This window comes from Coregonus lavaretus (assembly GCF_964263955.1).
Source record: "Coregonus lavaretus genome assembly, chromosome: 16".
Classification (NCBI taxonomy): domain Eukaryota; kingdom Metazoa; phylum Chordata; class Actinopteri; order Salmoniformes; family Salmonidae; genus Coregonus; species Coregonus lavaretus.
The window spans coordinates 44,857,578-44,880,215 of NC_140003.1; positions in this window are offsets into that span (position 1 = coordinate 44,857,578).

The window sequence follows — 22,638 nt, forward strand, 5'->3', positions numbered from 1 at the left end:
TCTGTAATAAAGCCTTTCTGTGGGGAAAATCTCATTATGACTGGCTGGGCCTGGCTCCCCAGTGGGTGGGCCTGGCTCCCAGTCATATGAAATCCATAGATTCGGGCTTAATTTATTTATTTTCATTGACTGATTTCCTTACGTGAACTGTAACTTAAGTTGTTGCATGTTGAGTTTCTATTTTTTGTTCAGTATATATTATATCCACTCATACGTAGGTGAGGGCTTCTATTTTGCATTTGTGCACCATTCTGCCCCTGAACGCCACACACACACACACACACACACACACACACACACACACACACACACACACACACACACACACACACACACACACACACACACAAACACACACACACACACACACACACACACACACACAAACACACACACACACACACACACACACACACACACACACACACACACACACACACACACACACACTGGTTGTGCACTACATCAACAGCAGATATGCCAGGAGTCAACAAATACTTGTCTCCGATTACCATTCCATTCTTATATCCCTGATTTATTTGGGTTAAATTATGCTGTCCACAGCTTCTTTTTTTTCTCTCTAAATAATTTACCAGTGTGCTGCTCAATGTCTCCAGAGAGGGCTGCATTAGATTCAATTTCAGGCTCACGTCAGGCAAATTTAGGGCAGTCATGCAGATGCATCCTGGAAACCTGTACAAAGCAGACTGCGTGACTGTGTGTGAGAGAGACTGTGTGTTCGCGTGTGTGTGTCCAGCCATGCATAAGTGTCGTAGCTCTGAGCCAGAAGCCTTCGTCCCCTCCTGGCCATCCATGTCGTTTTCATTAGTCCGCTCTAGCAGCAGATTGTCTGGAGTAATTCAGAATTAATTGGGTGGTTTTTTTTTTTACGCGAGTTGATCAACAGGGCTCCCATATGTTCTGTGAAATGATGCAGTCATTACTTTTTAGTCTGTTATATTTTCTTCACCACCACAGAATACAGTTGGGCGACGCACTGCAACACAGCCGAGTTGAACCAGTCTGCTGCGTCATGAATGGACTACTGCACATTGACTCATGCAAAGCAGCAGACAGCAAGAGGAGGGGCCTCATTTATAAACGTTTTTAATCTAAAATACTGTATCTGCGTGAGACATTTTTCTGAAAAAAGACTGCTCACGCACAAAAAATATAGAGATTTATTAACTTGCAGCACACCATCCCATACGCATGTTTCCTGTTAGAAATCAGACCTGTCATACAACTGTGCACGCATAAACGAGCATTATAACTCTGCCTGAGAAAATACCATCTTTCACCTTTTATGGTGACAGTAACGCCCTTATTTGCTATATACTTTGAAAGTACTGGAATTAGGCCAAGACAGTCGGTTCTCTAAGGGAAATAGCAATTGTGAACTTGATCAAATGTATTTGGTGTTGGCAGAATGTTTTCTTGTGACATTTGCCTTATCTGACCTTTTCTGAAAGACAAAAAAAAATTGCTAATTGTTGTGGACCTGTAAACAGATCATTTTTAATTCGATAATGTTTTGCACTGCCCTCAAATGTTAAAAAAAAAATTATACTCTGATTTTTTTTTTTTACTGCAGTAGGCCTACTTACAGTGGTAGCCTACACACTTCAATGCAAAAATATCAACTGTCTGTTCACCTGTTCAATTCTACTGTATGCAATAAACTGTGCTGCCTTTCGGATGCATAATAGCCTATATAATAAGACCAATTAAATGAGAGATGCTTGTTGTTGTATGGCTACTTTGGAAATATGAACTCATCATGGCCAGAAAAGGTGAGGAATTTATTCTGCAATGTTTATGATATACACGTGTGTACTATGTATTGTGTTTATAAATGAAATATTGTCTACTCGAGAAATTTGACATTACAGTACTCAGACGTAAATTTAAAAGGTGAACCATTTGTTATACCGTTAAACTGCACATCGGATCGAATCACATAGAGCAAAATACTTGAAATAACTTTTCTCTTTAATACTGTGAAATGGGTCCAATTACAGTAAATGAGATATGGGATGAACGGTAGCCTATATCGTAACTTGTTGTAGGCCTATAGGTTATTTCGCAAGTATGAAACAATCATACTCAGAAAAGGTGAGGAATTTATTCTGCAATTATCATGACAATGTAATAATTAATACATAGATGTCTATTTCTAATTATTTTAGAATGCATAGATTCAATAAATTCACTAAAAGCAAAATGATTGCATCTTGTTATTATATTTCTTCCTGTTTTTTTGTTGTTGTTCTGAATAAGATATAAGGCTACCACTAGGCAATACTTCAAATACTAGAAACTGTGATTACGCATGGTCAAAAGGCCTTCTTGCAATACTTTAAGCCTACTAGAAAGTGTGTGCCCTCAGGCCTGGAGGGAAGCAAAAGTTAATCCCCTACTTAAGAATAGTAAAGCCCCCTTAACTGGCTCAAATAGCCGACCAATCAGCACTATCAACAAGGCAGGTCTTACAGGCCCTAGTTTTGGCACACCTGGACTACTGTTCAGTCGTGCGGTCAGGTGCCACAAAGAGGGACTTAGGAAAATTGCAATTGGCTCAGAACAGGGCAGCACGACTGGCCCTTGGATCTACACAGAGAGCAAACATTAATAATATGCACGTCAATCTCTCCTGGCTCAAAGTGGAGGAGAGATTGACTTCATCACTACTTGTATTTGTGAGAGGTATTGACATGTTGAAAGCACCGAGCTGTCTGTTTTAAACGACTAGAACACAGCTCAGACACCATGCATACCCCACAAGACATGCCACCAGAGGTCTCTTCAAATATTAGAAACTGTGATTACGCATGGTCTAAAGTTTGTGGGAGGATAACCATATTCTCAATTGTCAAGTTCAGATTTTATATATGTCAACTTTTGCGTGAAAAATGGCACACACATGTTTTAGGGTATATTTTGTACATACACAATGTATATAGTGGTCCTCTGTAGCTCAGCTGGTAGAGCACGGCGCTTGTAACGCCAAGGTAGTGGGTTCGATCCCCGGGACCACCCATGCACAAAAATGTATGCACGCATGACTGTAAGTCGCTTTGGATAAAAGCGTCTGCTAAATGGCATATTATTATTTATTTTATATAAATTAGGCCTGAGGCGTGCTCAGCTCTCTACACTTCCCTCTATACGGCATCAAGCTCTAATTCACCGCTATGCAGCTTAAAACCACATGAACTTTAGCAAGGGTCGGAGTGGGAATCCATAGACAATGATGTAAGGTCCTGAATTGTATTAGCTTGCATTTTTTTCTATACACAGAAACCAGTGGAGGCTCCTCAGAGGAGGAAGGGGAGGACCATCCTCCTCAGTGAATTTCATAAAAATAAAAATAGTGAAACATTCAAAAAGTTATCCTTTTTAGATAAAACTATACTAAATATATTCACGTCACCAAATAATTGATTAAAACACACTGTTTTGAAATGAAGGTCTATAGCAGCCTCAACAGCACTCTCTGGTGTAGCCGGAGGACAGCTAGTTTCCGTCCTCCTCTGGGTACATTTTTTTTTACATTTACATTTTAGTCATTTTAGCAAACTCTACTTGACACCAACAAATGCCCCATAATATATGTCCCTCTGCACTCCCTAAATCGTGGCATTGAACGGTTCAGCAGACTTTTAGCCCTCCATAACTGGCTACGAGACTATTGCAGCTCTGTGCGTTTAACATTTATTGACAATTTTGATACCTTCTGGAAACAAAGCTCGTATTATAAGGAGGATGGGGTCCACCCAAATCATTTGGGTTCCTGGATCCTTTCACAGCATTATATGGCTGAGTTGAGAAAATGACTTATCAATGACCCAAGTACAGCTAATTTAATCCCTACCATTGTGTCGCTGAGTTGTCATAATTATTCAGCAAATGTACATTATCCTAGAGTCATTGGAAGACACAATGTAAGTAACCTAATTGATGTCCCTCTTACTGCCAGGAATGCCTCTGCTGATCCTACAGCTATTGTATGCAGTAATCATATGCCTATGAACCAGAATCATACTGTTAGCACTGCGGTGGTGTGCCCTAGTAGGAAGTCCACTGTGTGCAGCTCACCCTGCACTATTAAAAATAACATGTGCATGTCTACCTCTGCTAAGGTTCACAGTAAAGCAATAAAAACAATCAATCATCCCAGAAAACTGTTAATAATAGCTCACATTAACACCAATGGTGCAAGTTCTCCCCTTAAAAAGATGAGAGAGGCCTGTAATTTTCATCATAGGTACACGTCAACTATGACAGACAAAATTAGGAATAAAAATCCAGAAAATCACATTGTAGGATTTTTTATGAATTTATTTGCAAATTATGGTGGAAAATAAGTATTTGGTCAATAACAAAAGTTTCTCAATACTTTGTTATATACCCTTTGTTGGCAATGACACAGGTCAAACGTTTTCTGTAAGTCTTCACAAGGTTTTCACACACTGTTGCTGGTATTTTGGCCCATTCCTCCATGCAGATCTCCTCTAGAGCAGTGATGTTTTGGGGCTGTCGCTGGGCAACACGGACTTTCAACTCCCTCCAAAGATTTTCTATGGGGTTGAGATCTGGAGACTGGCTAGGCCACTCCAGGACCTTGAAATGCTTCTTACGAAGCCACTCCTTCGTTGCCCGGGCGGTGTTTTTGGGATCATTGTCATGCTGAAAGACCCAGCCACGTTTCATCTTCAATGCCCTTGCTGATGGAAGGAGGTTTTCACAAAAAATCTCACGATACATGGCCCCATTCATTCTTTCCTTTACACGGATCAGTCGTCCTGGTCCCTTTGCAGAAAAACAGCCCCAGATGCAACTCAGCATTCTTTGTCCTCCAAACACGACGAGTTGAGTTTTTACCAAAAAGTTCTATTTTGGTTTCATCTGACCATATGACATTCTCCCAATCCTCTTCTGGATCATCCAAATGCACTCTAGCAAACTTCAGACGGGCCTGGACATGTACTGGGTTAAGCAGGGGGACACGTCTGACACTGCAGGATTTGAGTCCCTGGCGGCGTAGTGTGTTACTGATGGTAGGCTTTGTTACTTTGGTCCCAGCTCTCTGCAGGTCATTCACTAGGTCCCCCCGTGTGGTTCTGGGAGTTTTGCTCTCCGTTCTTGTGATCATTTTGACCCCACGGGGTGAGATCTTGCGTGGAGCCCCAGATCGAGGGAGATTATCAGTGGTCTTGTATGTCTTCCATTTCCAAATAATTGCTCCCACAGTTGATTTCTTCAAACCAAGCTGTTTACCTATTTTAGATTCAGTCTTCCCAGCCTGGTGCAGGTCTACAATTTTGTTTCTGGTGTCCTTTGACAGCTCTTTGGTCTTGGCCATAGTGGAGTTTGGAGTGTGACTGTTTGAGGTTGTGGACAGGTGTCTTTTATACTGATAACAAGTTCAAACAGGTGCCATTAATACAGGTAACAAGTGGAGGACAGAGGAGCCTCTTAAAGAAGAAGTTACAGGTCTGTGAGAGCCAGAAATCTTGCTTGTTTGTAGGTGACCAAATACTTATTTGCCACCATAATTTGCAAATTAATTAATAAAAAATCCTACAATGTGATTTTCTGGATTTTTTTTCTGGATTTGTCTGTCATAGTTGACGTGTACCTATGATGAAAATTACAGGCCTCTCTCATATTTTTAATTGGGAAAACTTGCACAATTGGTGGCTGACTAAATACTTTTTTCCCCCACTGTATGTAGCTTCAGAAACAAGGTTCATGAAATCAATAATTTGCTAGTAACAGATGACATTCATATTCTAACAATCTCTGAAGCTCAATTAGATAATACCTTTGATGAAACACTGGTAGCAATACATGGCTGTAAGATCTACAGAAAAGACAGAAATGCCAAAGGTGGAGGTGTTGCTGTTTATATTCAGAACCTTAGAGAGGTTCTCACGTTCAATACTGTTAAAGTAATATGGCTACAGGTTCATCTGCCTCACCTAAAGCCCATTCTGGTGTGAAGCTGCTATATACCTCCAAGTGCTAACAGTCAATGTCTGGATAACATGTGTGAAATGCTTGTTAATGTATGTCATATCAATAGAGAGGTATACTTTCTGGGTGTTTTAAATACCCACTCAAGAGAAAGCTTCAAACTGTAACTAATGCCTGCAACCTGGTTCAGGTTATCAATCAACCTACCAGGGTAGTTACAAACAGTACAGGAATTAAATCATCAACATGTATTGATCATATCTTTACTAATGCTGCAGAAATTAGTTTGAAAGCACTATCCAAATCCATCGGATGTAGTGGTCACAATATTTTAGCCATATCTAGGATAACCAAAGTTCCAAAGGCTGGGCCTAATATTGTATATAAGAGGTCATACAATAAGTTTTCAACTATGTTGTTGATGTGAAGAATATTTGTTGGTCCGTGGTGTGTAATGACAAGCAACCAGACGCTGCACTTGACACATTTATGAAATGGCTTATCCCAGTTACTAATAAGCATGCAGCCATTAAGAAAATGAATGTAAAAACTGTTAAATCCCATGGATTGATGAGGAATTGAAAAATTGTATGAGTGAGAGGGATGAGGCAAAAGAGAAGGCAAATAGGTCTGGCTGCACAACCGATTGACAAACGTACTACAAATTGAGAAATCATGTGACCAAACTGAATAAAAATAAGAAGAAACTACACTATGAAACAAAGATAAATGACATAAAGAATTATAGAAAAAGCTTTGGAGTACCTTAAATGAAATTTTGGGCAAAAAGGCAAACAGCTCTATCATTCATTGAATCAGATGGCTCATTCATCACAAAACCCACTGATATTGCCAAATACTTTAATGCATTTTTCATTGGCAAGATTAGCAAACTTAGGCATGACATGCCAGCAACAAACGCTGACACTACACATCCAAGTATATCTGACCAACTTATGAAAGAGAAGCATTGTAATTTTGAATTCCGTAAAGTAAGTGTGGAATAGTTGAAAAAAATATTGTTGTCTATAAACAATGACAAGCCACCGGGGTCTGACAAATTAGACGGAAAATTACTGAGGATAATAGCAGACGATATTGCCACTCCTATTTGACATATCTTCAATTTAAGCCTACTAGAAAGTGTGTGCCCTCAGGCCTGGAGGGAAGCAAAAGTTATTCCCCTACCTAAGAATAGTAAAGCCCCCTTAACTGGCTCAAATAGCCAACCAATCAGCCTGTTACCAACCCATATTAAACTTTTGGAAAAAATTGTATTTGACCAGATACAATGCTATTTTACAGTAAACAAATTGACAACAGACTTTCAGCATGCTTATAGGGAAGGATATTCAACAAGCACAGTACTTACACAAATGACTGATGATTGGCTGAGAGAAATTGATTGTGGGGGCTGTTTTGTTAGACATCAGTGCAGCTTTTGACATTATCGATCATAGTCTGTTGCTGTAAACATTTATTTTTACGTCATTTAGCAGACGCTCTTATCCAGAGCGACTTACAGTTTGTGAGTGCATACATTTTCATACAGGCCCACCCGTGGGAATCGAACCCACAACCCTGGCATTGCAAGCGCCATACTCTACCAACTGAGCTACACGGGGGGCCATGTATGTGTTATGGCTTTACACCCCCTGCTATATTGTGGATAAAAGTTACCTGTCTAACAGAACACAGAGGGTGTGTTTTAATGGAAGCCTCTCCAACAAAATCCAGGTAGAATCAGGAATTCCCCAGGGCAGCTGTCTAGGCCTCTTAATTTTTTCAATCTTTAAAATCGACATGCCACTTGGTTTGAGTAAAGCCAGTGTGTCTATGTACGCGGATGATTCAAGACTATACACGTCAGCTACCACATCGACTGAATTGAGAGCAACACAAAGAGCTGTAGTTAGTTTCAGAATGGGTGGCAAGGAATAAGTTAGTCCTAAATATTTCAAAAACTAAAAGCATTGTATTTGGGACAAATCATTCACTAAACCCTAAACCTCCATTAAATCTTATAGTCAATAATGTGGAAATTGAGCAAGTTGAGGAGACTAAACTGCTTGGAGTAACCCTGCATTATAAACTGTCATGGTCAAAACATATTGATAAAATAATAGCTAGGATGGGGAGAAGTCTGTCTATAATAAAGTGCTGCTCTGCATTCTTTACAGCACTATAAACAAAGCAGGTCTTACAGGCCCTAGTTCTGTCGCACCTGGACTACTGTTCAGTCGTGTGGTCAGGTGCCACAAAGAGGGACTTGTAATTGGCTCAGAACAGGGCAGCATGGCTGGCTCTTGTATGTACACAGAGAGCTAACATTAATAATATGCATGTCAATCTCTCCTGGCTCAAAGTGGAGGAGAGATTGACTTCATCACTACTTGTATTTGTGAGTGGTATTGACATGTTGAATGAACTGAGATGTTTTTTTTTAACTACTGGCACACAGCTCGGACACCCATACATACCCCACAAGACATGCCACCAGAGGTCTCTTCACAGTCACCAAGTCCAGAACAGACTATGGGAGGCGCACAGTACTACATACAGCCCCTTGCAAAAGTATTCATCCCCCTTGATGTTTTTCCTATTTTGATGCATTTCAACATGTAATTTAAATGGATTTTAATTTGGTTTTAATGAAATGGACATACACAAAACATTCCAAATTGGTGAAGTGAAATGAAAAAAATGACTTGTTTCAAAATTTTAAAAAATTAAATAACGGAAAAGTGGTGCGTGCATATGTATTCACCCCCTTTGCTATGAAGCCCCTAAATAAGATCTGGTGCAACCAATTATCTTCAAAAGTCACATAATTAGTTATATAAAGTCCACCTGTGTGCAATCTAAGTGTCACATGATCTGTCACATGATCTCAGTATATATACACCTGTTCTTAAAGGCCCCAGAGTCTGCAACAGCACTAAGCAAGCGGCACCACCAAGCAAGCGGCACCATGAAGATTTTAAATAGTTATTTCAATACAAAGAGGATGTGACATTAGGTCCTCTGTAGCTCAGCTGGTAGAGCACGGTGCTTGTAACGCCAAGGTAGTGGGTTCGATCCCCGGGACCACCCATACACAAAAAAAATGTATGCACGCATGACTGTAAGTCGCTTTGGATAAAAGCGTCTGTTAAATGGCATATTATTATATTATATTATTATATTATATATGAAGACCAAGGAGCTCTCCAAACTGGTCAGGGACAAAGTTGTGGAGAAGTACAGACCAGGGTTGGGTTATGAAAAAATATAGAAACTTTGAACATCCCACGGAGCACCATTAAATCCATTATTAAAAAATGGAAAGAATATGGCACCACAACAAACCTGCCAAGAGAGGGCCGCCCACCAAAACTCACGGACGATGCAAGGAGGGCATTAATCAGAGAGGCAACAAAGAGACCAAAGATAACCCTGAAGGAGCTGCAAAGCTCCACAGAGGATATTTGAGTATCTGTCCATAGGACCACTTTAAGCCGTACACTCCACAGAGCTGGGCTTTGCGGAAGAGTGGCCAGACAGCATCAAGCTGTGGGGATATTTTTCATCAGCAGGGACTGGGAAACTGGTCAGAATTGAAGGAATGATGGATGGCACTAAATACAGGGAAATTCTTGAGGGAAACCTTTTTCAGTCTTCCAGAGATTTCAGACTGGGACGGAGGTTCACCATCCAGCAGGACAATGACCCTAAGCATACTGCTAAAGCAACACGCGAGTTGTTTAAGGGGAAACATGTAAATGTCTTGGCATGGCCTAGTCAAACCCCAGACCTCAATCCAATTGAGAATCTGTGGTATGACTTAAAGATTGCTGTACACCAGCGGAACCCATCCAACTTGAAGGAGCTGGAGCAGTTTTGCCTTGAGTTTTACCCCAAGAGACTTGCAGCTGCAATTGCTGCAAAAAGTGGCTCTATAACACTTATGCACGCTCAAGTTTTCTGTTTTCTTGTCTTATTTCTTGTTTGTTTCACAGTAAAAAAATATTTAGCATCGTCAAAGTGGTAGGCGTGTTTTGTAAATGAAATGATACAAACCCCCCCCCCCCAAAAAAAAAATCAATTTTAATTCCAGGTTGTAAGGCAACAAAATAGGAGAAATGCCAAAGGGGGGGTGAATACTTTCACTTAGCCACTGTAGAGCCATGACTACATGGAACTATATTCCATATCAAGGAACTCTGCCAACAGTAAAATTAGATTTTAAAAAAGAAATGCAAATATGGAGCAGCGGTGAAGATACAGAAGAATAGACTCCTGCATACAAACACACGATAACATGGATGTTGTGTTATAGATACAGTCAGGGGAAAAAGTATTTGATCCCCTGCTGATTTTGTAAGTTTGCCCACTGACAATGACATGTTCAAACTCATATTCTTCCGAGTGGCGCAGTGGTCTAAGGCACTGCATCGCAGTGTTAGCTGTGCCACTAGAGATTCTGGTTTGAATCCAGGCTCTGTCATAGCTGGCCGTGACTGGGAGACAGCAGGGATGTAGCTCAGTTGGTAAAGCATGGCATTTGCAACGCCAGCGTTGTGGGTTCGATTCCCACGGGGGGCCAGTATGAATTTTTTTAAATTAAATTAAAAAATGTATGCACTCACTAACTGTAAGTCGCTCTGGATAAGAGCGTCTGCTAAATGACTAAAATGTAAATGTAATGTTCAGTCTATACTTTTAATGGTAGGATTATTTGAACAGTGAGAGACAGAATAACAACAACAACAAAAAAATCCAGAAAAAAACGCATGTTAAAAGTGTTATAAATTGATTTGCATTTTAATGAGGGAAATAAGTATTTTCGTTCGAATAAACCTACCATTAAAATTATAGACCGATCATTTCTTTGTCAGTGGGCAAACGTACAAAATCAGCAGGAGATCAAATACTTTTTTTTCTCTCTCACTGTATGTGGTAGTAGAGTAGAGGTGTGATGCGTGATTTGAAGGAGTCAGGCGCAGGAGGGTAAATCACAGTATACCGAGTTTATTCCGTAATCCAGCGTAACCAGTCACTCATAGAGCAGGGGTTCTCTCCCGGGGGGACCCCCAGCCATTCCATGCATTTTTAACTATTCCACAGCTAGCACACCTGATTCAACTAACCATCAACGCCTCGACTAGGTGAAACAGGTGAGATAGTTCAGGGCTACAGCAAAATTGTGAAAAACCCCTGGGGCTCCCCAAGGAGAGGTTTGAGAAACACTGTCATAGAGAGTGAGACGGAACTGACAGAGATCTGAAGGCCTGCAGGGTCTCTTCTCATTCTGGTTATTCGACAGGGTGAAAGGTGACAGGCCCACTCAGGGGCAGATGCTTTTTACTTCATTAACTCGGTGGGCACGCCTCGGTGGGCACCTGGGGCGATGGTGTGTGTGTGTGTGTGTGTGTGTGTGACTGTTCCCTGACCTGCCCTCCCTAAGATAAGATCTGTGTCCCAATATGAGTTCAGGGGTCAGAGAGAGAGTGGCCTTCGGGCTGAGGGGTCAGTGAGAGAGTGGCCTTCGGGCTGTGTGCTGACAGTAGAATCAGCAGCTGTCACGTTGTCGTGACAACTTAGTTTGTTCTTTACAGAGCTTTTTATTTTCAGCTTAAGCGCAACAAACGGAAATAAGTATTCACCATGTGTCTGCACTAAGCGTTATTTACCGACTCAATGTGTCTTCACTAAGCGTTATTTACTAACTCAATGTGTCTGCACTAAGCGTTATTTACTAACTCAATGTGTCTGCACTAAGCTTAATTTACTAATTAAATGAACATGTTTTCTTAATCGTAAAAAGTTGATTGTTTTCAGTTTGAAGTTTGAAGTTTGGAAAACAAATACATTGAAAATGATTAATTTGATTAAAGATGGCATTGCATTAGAATCTGACTGCAGGTGCAACCCACTGTGTGGCCAGCTGATCTGTGGACAGTGAAAATATCCTGCCACCATTGAGGACTATGCCCAGGTCACCTCTCCAGACATGGGAGTCAGAGCATCTCTGATCCTAGTTGCCTGCCAGGCTCCATTCCAGGCCAGGCCCCTGCCACCTCCCTCACCTCTAGACCCTCCAGACTTCCAGAACCTCTAACCCCATGGCAGGCTGACAAGGGCAGTGTAAGACAGGGCAGAGGCAGGAGCCATGGACCAGGGGCTGGCACTGTCCCACCAGCTCTCCCATACCCACCAACCCTCTAACCTCCCCAGCGCCCACCTTATTTCCGGACAATTTCTGGACAGTCTTACAGGTTCCTGTCGTAGCTTCAGCATATGATTCCTCTTGTCTCCATTTAAATGGTTCTATTTTCACAATGGTATGCTTGCATTCTCACAGCAGCAGCATTCTAGCATCCTCACAGCAGCAGCATTCTAGCATCCTCACAGCAGCAGCATTCTAGCATCCTCACAGCAGCAGCATTCTAGCATCCTCACAGCAGCAGCATTCTAGCTACCTCACAGCAGCAGCATTCTAGCATCCTCACAGCAGCAGCATTCTAGCATCCTCACAGCAGCAGCATTCTAGCATCCTCACAGCAGCAGCATTCTAGCATCCTCACAGCAGCAGCATTCTAGCATCCTCACAGCAGCAGCATTCTAGCATTCTCACAGCAGCAGCATTCTAGCATCCTCACAGCAGCAGCAGTCTAGCATCCTCACAGCAGTAGCATTCTAGCACCCTCACAGCAGCAGCATTCTAGCATCCTCACAGCAGCAGCATTCTAGCATCCTCACAGCAGCAGCATTCTAGCATCCTCACAGCAGCAGCATTCTAGCATTCTCACAGCAGCAGCATTCTAGCATCCTCACAGCAGCAGCATTCTAGCATTCTCACAGCAGCAGCATTCTAGCATCCTCACAGCAGCAGCATTCTAGCATCCTCACAGCAGCAGCATTCTAGCATCCTCACAGCAGCAGCATTCTAGCATTCTCACAGCAGCAGCATTCTAGCATTCTCACAGCAGCAGCATTCTAGCATCCTCACAGCAGCAGCATTCTAGCATCCTCACAGCAGCAGCATTCTAGCATCCTCACAGCAGCAGCATTCTAGCATCCTCACAGCAGCAGCATTCTAGCATCCTCACAGCAGCAGCATTCTAGCATCCTCACAGCAGCAGCATTCTAGCATTCTCACACTCTACTTGTCTTGTAAACCCAGTGCTTCTTGTAGTGAGGACCGCAGGGCTTGGTCAAAGCTGTTTGTAGCTCATCCTTTACAGACATGGAGAACGGCTGAGTGTAAGGTAAGCAATCGTCATAGAGCGCAGCAGATGGCCTCTGGGTAAAACGGGGGCGGGGGGGGGGAGGGGGGGGGCATTTTGTTTAAACGAGGTCAGCTGTGTTCGCTCTCCACTTATTGAGCACAGCAGGCCTTCTCTCCCATTTGATCTTATTTTCTCCTCTCCTTTATGTATTATAAATAGGGAAAGACAAAGGAGAAATAAAGTTAGTTCCAACCGAGAAATCAAAATGAGAGTAGGGGACATTGATATGAGGGGGACTGATCGAATTACAACCTCTGAGACAACATTTGACCTCTTTCCATGACTCCTCCCACCCACACAAGGTTTACATGACTCGTCCCACCCACACAAGGTTTCCATGACTCCTCCCACCCACACAAGGTTTCCATGACTCCTCCCACCCGCACAAGGTTTCCAGGTTGCACATAAAAAAAATCATAAACAATTCCTGCGGTGTTGAATCCACATCTGTGTTGACATTTGATGTGTAATATTCATGCTGGGCAGCAGCCTGGACATCAAGTGTGCTACCTACAGGAGGGGCGGTGGCGTGACAGGTTTACTGTGCGACTCAGTTCCACCGGTGCACTGTTTGCCAAATGGACGTTTGACCTTCCTTTCAAACGTTTAATGTAAAAAAGTCCTGAGGGTGAAGGAGAGCTCCTCACAGAGCACGAGAGGAGAAAACGTGGAGAAAAGTGTGTGTGTTCGTGGAAAGATAGTTTTACCCTGTCAGAGGAACATAAATAAGAAATCAGTGTTTCATATGTTTTCAGAGATGGAACGGGATCTGGCCTGGGTTGTGTGTTTGAAAGTGTGTGTAAAAGTCTCGATAAAGGGTAAGCTGAGTGTCTACAGAGAGACCCTGTGCTGAATCTCTAATGTCAGAACACCCTTTGGCTAAGCCAGGAGCCCAAAACACACACTGCCTCCGCACTCTCTCCCAAGATCTCTGCTCCATAAACCTACAACCTTCAGGTCCAATCCCCATGATACACAGACGCGTGTCTGTCTGTCAATCTGGCCATGAACCCAGAGTTACCTCTACCCCCTCCCAAAAATTATACTCAAGGTCAAAAGTTTGAAGAGTTGAATCACTCAATTTACGTTTTGACTCTGAAAACAAGACAAGACCAAACACAGTGATTAGCCCCAAGCACGAACGGAATGTTTCCTTTATACCCACCATTGAGTGCGGCAGCAATTCGAACATGCTTCCTCCAATCATTCGTCTGACAGTAAAGAGACAGCCGCCGAGGACACACACACACACACACACTACACACACACACACACACACACACACACACACACACACACACACACACACACACACACACACACACACACACACACACACACACACACACACACTACATACACACACACACACACACACACACACACACACTACATACACACACACACACACACACACACACACACACACACACACACACACTACATACACACACACACACACGCACGCACGCATGCACGCACGCACGCACGCACGCACACACACACACACACACACACACACACACACACACACACACACACACACACACACACTACATACACACACACACATACACACACACACACACAGGCCTTGAACACACACACTCCATACCTGTGTGGATAGATTAAATTCTACTCATGAGAATTATGGTTTAAGGCACGTTTGACTCAAAACAAGGGCAGGTGTGATGTGAAGTTTTCCCTCATCACATTTCCACACCGGGTCCAACCAAACCAGGACCAATTTGCTTCCCCCTCCTCAGCAGTCACCATAAAAGAGGAAACGTCAACTTGCCTCGTCAAAATTTCACACAAAATAGGAAACGACCTCCATGCCGCCATTTCCAATTCCTCTGCCTGTCTCGATCACCATTTCCCCCATCAACAGGGCAATCACTTGGGTAAACCAGCTTCAGATAATTGAATGTTTTTCTTCGACATCCATCCCCTGTCATTTTCCAACTGAACAGGAAATGGGAATTTTTCTCAATTATCCTTGATGTCACAGACTTTATCAAGAAGACTGATTATGCTGTCGGGGAAATTACCTCTTAATCTTGTAGGGATGATGATGTGATCACCTTAATGATTTTATCAATAACAGTGATCTCAACATGTCCTTATGCCATTAAAGGTTAGCACTATGATGAAGGCTTTATGAGGAAGCAGAATAACCAACATTTCTCAGCAGAAACACTAACTGTGCAACCGTTAAGGATCCATCCTTAGGGAAAGCATATCTTCAGAAATGGCTGTCATTTAGGTAACGTGTCTACGATTTACTGAACTATATCGTAATGTGATACGGAGTTTACAACCTGAAGCAATGTTTTACTACGCATTACCAGCAAAACAAATAACTTCTGGTGGTCCTCTGTAGCTCAGCTGGTAGAGCACGGCGCTTGTAACGCCAAGATAGTGGGTTCGATCCCCGGGACCACCCATACACAAAAATGTATGCACTCATGACTGTAAGTCGCTTTGGATAAAAGCATCTGCTAAATGGCATATTATTATTATTACTTCATACAGTATTTGCTTAATTAAGGTTGACCTAAAATGAAATGAAAATCACCTAATATTCAAGGTGAATCTATCATATCCACACCACATTATTTATCTCCAGCTCTCACATTAAAACACAGTGAAATAACCATCAATGCACACAAAGGGAATCCATCACACAGCCATAAATCATGAGAAGATATGAGATGGATAATTTATTACATTTAGCGCTAGCTAGGTTAAAACTAGGCCACCAATGACTGCCTGCTAGCTGGCCTGCTAATGGTTTGTTTATACTGCGTGTGGAGGGCTGCTGGGTAAATAATCCACCCTGAGCACTGGGGACAGACAAGGGCTTGCCGCCTGGCAAAGGCACAACTAGAACCAGCCCACTGGGCATAAACTGGTTGAATCAACGTTGTTTCAACCGAAAAATATTAATGTGATGACGTTGAATCAAAGTGGAAAACTGATTGGATTTGCAAAAAAAAACTTTTAACCTAATTCCAATGACATGGTGACATTTGTTGTTGATTTCACGTTGAATTCACATTAGTTGACAACTCAACCAAAACGTAAATTAAAACGACACGTTGAACTGACGTCTGTGCCCAGTGGGAGGGGTGCAGTTTGTCTCACAGCACCTCCCCATTCAGAGGTAACACTTAGGGGTTTAACAGAAGGGTTCATCTCGCTTGTTAGCACTACTCTGCTGGAGTTCATCTAGTTTATCCAGGAGCAAGTTGAGTGTAAAAGTTGAAAGTGGAGAAGAGGAGTTTTCACCTTTGCTAATTAAGTTGAGAAATTGAGTGCTGAAACCAATTTGCGGCTCCCGTCAGCGGCATGAGATTCACGTGCCAAAATAGTGTTGCGTCCGACACCCCCCTAGCCTGTTTTCTCTCTCACTACTTCCCTTCCTCCCCCTATCTCCTCCTCCCTTTCTCTCACCCCTGGAGTCTTGAACGTATTTCTAAAACAGTGCTAAGGATATTCAGCGAGGTGTCTCACATTTTAATTAACTCCCTTTTTTTTTCAGAGGCACTGAAATCATTTTTCCTGTCTTTGACAGTACAAATCCACAGTAACCCTTCATTAAAATCTGCATGATTGTAAAATGTTTCTCCAAGCTTAGCTCAATAGCTATTATGGTTATTGTGCATTGATTGTAATAAACTTTGAGGCTTGGAGGATGCTGTCCCCATGATTGAATTGTCATGTCTTTATTCAGACTAATGTCCATTAGTATTCTCTTGTGGTAGCGGTGGTGTGTCACTAAGGGACAGTAGTTCTGGTACCAACCCAGAGAGAGAGGTAGAGGGGTATAGAGGGGTATAGAGGGGTGTAGAGGGGTATAGAGGGGTATAGAGGGGTGTAGAGGGGTATAGAGGGGTGTAGAGGGGTATAGAGGGGTATAGAGGGGTATAGAGGGGTATAGAGGGGTGTAGAGGGGTATAGAGAGGGGTATAGAGGGGTATAGAGGGGTATAGAGAGGTAGAGAGGTATAGAGGGGTGTAGAGAGAGTATAGAGGGGTATAGAGGGGTGTAGAGAGGGGTATAGAGGGGTGTAGAGAGAGTATAGAGGGGTATAGAGGGGTATAGAGGGGTATAGAGAGGGGTATAGAGGGGTATAGAGGGGTGTAGAGAGAGTATAGAGGGGTATAGAGGGGTATAGAGGGGTATAGAGGGGTATAGAGGGGTATAGAGGGGTATAGAGGGGTATAGAGGGGTATAGAGGGGTATAGAGGGGTGTAGAGGGGTATAGAGGGGTATAGAGGGGTGTAGAGAGAGTATAGAGGGGTATAGAGGGGTATAGAGGGGTATAGAGGGGTATAGAGGGGTGTAGAGGGGTATAGAGAGAGTATAGAGGGGTATAGAGGGGTATAGAGGGGTGTAGAGAGAGTATAGAGGGGTATAGAGGGGTATAGAGGGGTATAGAGGGGTATAGAGGGGTATAGAGAGGGGTATAGAGGGGTATAGAGGGGTATAGAGGGGTATAGAGGGGTATAGAGGGGTATAGAGGGGTGTAGAGGGGTATAGAGAGAGTATAGAGGGGTATAGAGGGGTATAGAGGGGTGTAGGGGTTAGAGGGTAGAGGGGTATAGGAGAGGGTTAGAGGGGTATAGAGAGGGTTAGAGAGGGTATAGAGGGGTTTAGAGGGGTTAGAGAGAGGTATAGAGGGGTATAGAGGGGTGGTTGGTGTTGGTGTGTGTGGTTGTTTGTGTTGTGTTGTGTTGTTTTGGGTGTGTTGGTTGTGTTGGTGTGTTGTGTGGTGTGTGTGTTGGGGTGTGTGGTAGAGGGGTATAGAGGGGTATAGAGGGGTATAGAGGGGTATAGAGAGGGGTATAGAGGGGTATAGAGGGGTATAGAGGGGTGTAGAGGGGTATAGAGGGGTGTAGAGAGAGTATATAGGGTTATAGAGGGGTATAGAGGGGTATAGAGCGGTATAGAGGGGTATAGAGGGGTATAGAGGGGTATAGAGGGGTGTAGAGGGGTATAGAGAGGGGTATAGAGGGGTATAGAGGGGTATAGAGGGGTGTAGAGAGAGTATAGAGGGGTATAGAGGGGTATAGAGGGGTGTAGAGAGAGTATAGAGGGGTATAGAGGGGTATAGAGGGGTGTAGAGAGAGTATAGAGGGGTATAGAGGGGTATAGAGGGGTATAGAGGAGTATAGAGGGGTGTAGAGGGGTATAGAGAGAGTATAGAGGGGTATAGAGGGGTATAGAGGGGTGTAGAGAGAGTATAGAGGGGTATAGAGGGGTATAGAGGGGTATAGAGGGGTATAGAGGGGTATAGAGAGGGGTATAGAGGAGTATAGAGGGGTATAGAGGGGTATAGAGGGGTATAGAGAGGGGTATAGAGGGGTATAGAGGGTTATAGAGGGGTGTAGAGGGGTATAGAGGGGTGTAGAGAGAGTATATAGGGTTTTAGAGGGGTATAGAGGGGTATAGAGCGGTATAGAGGGGTATAGAGGGGTATAGAGGGGTATAGAGGGGTGTAGAGAGAGGTAGAAGGGGGTATAGAGGGGTATAGAGGGGTGTAGAGAGAGGTAGAGGGGTATAGAGGGGTATAGAGGGGTATAGAGAGGGGTATAGAGGGGTATAGAGGGGTATAGAGGGGTATAGAGGGTTATAGAGGGGTGTAGAGAGGGGTATAGAGGGGTATAGAGAGGGGTATAGAGGGGTATAGAGGGGTATTAGAGGGGTATAGAGGGGTATAGAGGGGTGTAGAGAGAGGTAGAGGGGTATAGGGGGGTTTATAGAGGGGTATAGTGGGGTATAGAGGGGGTTTAGAGGGGTATAGAGGGGTATAGAGGGGTATAGAGGGGTATAGTGGGGTATAGAGGGGTATAGAGGGGTATAGTGGGGTATAGAGGGGTTAGAGGGGTATAGAGGGGTTTTAGAGGGTTTAGAGGGTATAGAGGGGTATAGAGGGGGTGTAGAGAGAGGTAGAGGGTATAGAGGGGTATAGAGGGGTATAGAGGGGTATAGAGGGGGTATAGAGGGGTATAGAGGGGTATAGAGAGGTATAGAGAGGGGTATAGAGGGTAGTTGAGAGGGGTATAGAGGGGTATAGAGGGGGGTGTAGAGAGGTATAGATAGAGGTAGAGGGGTATGGAGGGGTGTAGAGAGAGGTAGAGGGGTACAGAGGGGTATAGAGGGCTATAGAGGGGTATAGAGAGAGGATAGAGGGGTATAGAGGGGTATAGAGGGTATAGAGAGAGGATAGATGGGTATAGAGGGGTATAGAGGGGTATAGAGGGTATAGAGAGGGGTATAGAGGGGTATAGAGGGGTATAGAGGGGTGTAGAGGAGTATAGAGGGGTATAGAGGGGTATAGAGGGGTATAGATGGGTATAGAGGGGTATAGAGGGGTATAGAGAGGGGTATAGAGGGGTATAGAGGGGTGTAGAGGGGTTTAGAGAGAGTATAGAGGGGTATAGAGGGGTATAGAGGGGTGTAGAGAGAGTATAGAGGGGTATAGAGGGGTATAGAGGGGTATAGAGGGTTATAGAGAGGGGTATAGAGGGGTGTAGAGGGGTATAGAGGGGTATAGAGGGGTATAGAGAGGGGTATAGAGGGGTATAGAGGGGTATAGAGGGGTGTAGAGGGGTATAGAGGGGTGTAGAGAGGTATAGGGTTATAGAGGGGTATAGAGGGGTTTGTGAGGTTAGAGGGGTATAGAGGGGTATAGAGGGGTATAGAGGGGTTTGAGGGGTAGGGGGTATAGAGGGGTATAGAGGGGTGTAGAGAGGTGTAGAGGGTATATAGGGGTATAGAGGGGTATAGAGAGGGGTATAGAGGGGTTTAGAGGGGTATAGAGGGGTATAGAGGGGTTTAGAGGGGTGTAGAGGGTAGGGGTTAGAGGGGGTATAGGGGGTATAGAGGGGTGTAGAGGGTTAGAGGGGTATATAGGGGTATAGAGGGGGTAGAGAGGTAGGGGGTATAGGGGGGTATATAGAGGGGTATAGAGGGGTATAGAGGGGTATAGAGGGGTTTATAGATGGGGTATAGAGGGGTATAGAGGGGTTTAGAGGGGTATAGAGGGGTATAGAGGGGTATAGGGTTAGGGGTTAGAGGGGTATAGAGGGGTTTAGAGGGGGTATTGAGGGGTTAGGGGGTATAGAGGGGTTTAGAGGGGTATAGAGGGGTATAGAGGGGGTATTGAGAGGTAGAGGGGTTAGAGGGGGTATTAGAGGGGTATTGAGAGGGGTATAGAGGGGTTTAGAGGGGTATAGAGGGGGTATAGGGTTGGGGTATAGAGGGGTTTAGAGGGGTTAGTGAGGGTATAGAGGGGGTTTTGTGGAGGTTAGGGGGTGTAGAGGGGTGTGAGAGGGTATAGAGGGGTTAGTGGGGTATTGGAGGGGTTTAGAGGGGTATAGTGGGGAGGGGTATAGAGGGGTATAGTGGGGTTGAGAGGGTTAGTGGTTAGAGGGTTATGAGGGGGGTTTAGGGGGGTGTAGTGGGGGTTGAGGGGTTGAGGGTTTGAGGGGTGGGTTAGAGGGTATGGGGGTTAGAGGGGTATAGAGGGGTATAGAGGTTAGAGTGGGTATTGATGGGGTTGTAGAGGGGTGAGAGGGTATTGAGGGGTTAGAGGGGTTAGAGGGGTATAGAGGGGTATAGAGGGGGTATAGAGGGGTTTAGAGGGGTTTAGAGTGGGGGTATAGTGGGGTATAGAGGGGTTAGTGGGTGTTGAGGGGTGTAGAGGGGTATAGAGGGGTATAGAGGGGTATTAGAGGGGTTTAGAGGGGTATAGAGGGGTATAGAGGGTATAGAGGGTATAGAGGGGTTTAGAGGGGTAGATGGGGTTAGAGGGGTTAGAGGGGTATAGAGGGGTATAGAGAGGGGTATTGGGTTGTGGGTTTAGAGGGGTTAGAGGGGTATAGAGGGGGTATAGAGGGGTATAGGAGGGGTATAGAGGGGTGTATAGAGGGGTATTGAGGGGTATGAGGGGTATAGAGGGTGGTAGAGTGGGTATTGAGGGGTATGAGGGGGTATAGAGGGGTATAGAGGGGTATAGTGGGGTTTAGAGGGGTATAGAGGGGTATAGAGGGGGTTAGAGGGGTATAGGGGTATGAGGGTATAGAGGGGTTTAGAGGGGGTATAGAGGGGTTATGAGGGGTATAGAGGGGTTAGAGGGGTATAGAGGGGTATAGAGGGGTATAGAGGGGTATAGAGGGGTTAGAGGGGTATAGAGGGGTTATGAGGGGTTTAGAGGGGTTTAGAGGGGAGTATAGAGGGGTATAGAGGGTTAGAGGGGTATAGAGGGGGTTAGAGGGGTTATAGAGGGGGTATAGAGGGGTATAGAGGGGTATAGTGGGGTATAGAGGGGTTAGAGGGGTTAGAGAGGGGTATAGAGGGGTAGAGGGGGTTTAGAGGGGTTTGAGGGGTTTGTTGGGGTATTGAGAGGGGTTTAGTGAGGGTTTAGAGGGGTATAGAGGGGTATAGAGGGGTATAGAGGGGTATAGTGGGGTTTAGAGGGGTTTAGAGGTGGTATTGAGGGGTTTAGAGGGGTTTAGAGGGGTATTGTTGGGGTATAGAGGGGTTTAGAGGGGTATAGAGGGTATAGAGGGGTTTAGAGGGGTATAGAGGGTATTGAGGGTATTGAGGGGTATAGAGGGGTATAGAGAGGGGTTAGAGGGGTTTAGAGGGGTATAGTGGGTTATTGAGGGTTTAGAGGGGTATAGAGGGTTGTAGAGGGGTTATAGAGGTGGGGTATTGAGGGGTATAGTGGGTTAGAGGGGTATAGAGGGGTTTAGTGGGGGTTTAGAGGGGTATAGTGGGGTGTAGGGGTATAGAGGGGTATAGAGGGGGTATAGTGAGGGGTTAGAGGGGTATTAGAGGGGTATAGAGGGGTATAGAGAGAGGTAGAGGGTATAGAGGGGTATAGAGGGAGTATAGGGGGTATAGAGGGGTATAGAGGGGTATTGAGGGGGTTGTGGTTAGAGGGGTTTAGAGGGGTATAGGTGGGGTTTAGGAGGGGTAGGTTTAAGGGGTTTAGAGGGGTATAGAGGGGGTATAGTTGGGGTATTGAGGAGGTGAGGGGTATAGAGGGGTATAGAGGGGTAATAGTGAGGTATAGAGGGGTATAGAGGAGGATAGAGGGGTATAGAGGGGGTATAGTGGGGTGTTTGTGGGGGTATTGTAGAGGGTTGTGGGTTTGAGGGGTTTTGGAGGGGGTATGAGGGGTATAGGGGTAGAGGGTATAGAGGGGTTTAGAGGGGTATAGTGGGGTATGTGAGGGGTGTGGTTGAGGGGTTTGAGGGGTTTGGGGTATAGAGGGGTATGAGGGGTATAGATAGAGGATAGAGGGGTATAGAGGGGTATAGAGAGAGGATGCATAAACCAAGTCATTTGTAGTATTATTAAACTGTTTGTTATT